The sequence below is a fragment of the Phalaenopsis equestris genome, unplaced genomic scaffold (assembly GCF_001263595.1).
Source record: "Phalaenopsis equestris unplaced genomic scaffold, ASM126359v1 Scaffold000002, whole genome shotgun sequence".
In the NCBI taxonomy this organism is placed as follows: domain Eukaryota; kingdom Viridiplantae; phylum Streptophyta; class Magnoliopsida; order Asparagales; family Orchidaceae; genus Phalaenopsis; species Phalaenopsis equestris.
In genome coordinates, this window is record NW_018164444.1 from 43,657,909 (window position 1) to 43,659,170 (window position 1,262).

A 1,262-nucleotide genomic window follows, 5' to 3' on the forward strand; every position below is an offset into this window, starting at 1 on the left:
GTTAAGCAAACGAGCCGAACACGAACATACTTTTTGAGCTCGAAATATAAATGATCCGAACACGAGCTGAGTCTGGGCTCGCTCGTGCTCGGCTCGTTTACACCCCTAATACTAACTACACACATAACACTCAAAAATTTAATATCACATGAAAAAATATCATTATTACAACTTTTTAAAAATGAATTACATATTTTCATGGATAGGTTTAAAGCACCAAAGTGTCATATATACAAATTTGTAAGTTTAGGATATTTGAGATAGAAAAATATGTAAGAATTATGTGTTTGGTATGTGAATTTACAATTAAAAATTGGAACTTATATTCATAGCTCACAATTCTTATGTAATTACATATCTGAAACCTAAATTTTCATATTTACACACATAACGCTCAAAACTTTAATATCACGTCAAAAAAAAAATAACTATTACAATTTTATAAAAGTGGAATTTACAATTAAAAATTGGAACTTATATTCATAGCACACAATTCCTATGTAATTACATATCTGAAACCTAAACTTTCATATTTACACACATAACGCTCAAAACTTTAACATCACGTCAAAAAAAAATAACTATTGCAAATTAATAAAAGTGAAATAAAAAATTTAATGCATAGGTGTAATGCTCCAAATTGTCATATATATAAATTTAAAAGTTTTTGAGATAAAAAAATATGTTAGGCATGTGAATTTCCCTTTAAAAGGTGGAATTTACATTCATAATTTGTAACTCATAAATTTTTATATATCTCAAATTTAAACTTCAATATTTTCACACATAGAACTCCAAACTTTAATATCACATTGAAAACATCATTATTACGTGTAAATAAAATGTTTAGGTGTAAGATACATAAATATGTAAAAATTGTGTGAAATACATATTTTCATGCATTGATTTAAAGAGGCAAAGTGTCATATATATGAAAGTTTAGGTGTGGGATATATAATACATAAGAATGGTAGGTATTCAAAGTTCCCTTTAAAAACTAGATTTAAGATATGAAAATATCTAAGAGTTGAGTCATCAACCAGATACATCATCAAAAATCTAGAAAATTGAATAACATTTTCAATTTTGTCCAAAACACTTAAATTCAAAATGGACAAATTCTAACGGTTAGAATTTAAAAAAAAAAAGACTTTAAGAAATAGTGGAATCAAGATTATCTACGATTTGAGTGGAAGAACTCGATTAATGGTTAACTCTAGGGAACTTGGGAATCGAGGGGATATCGGCCGGCTCTGGTGCAA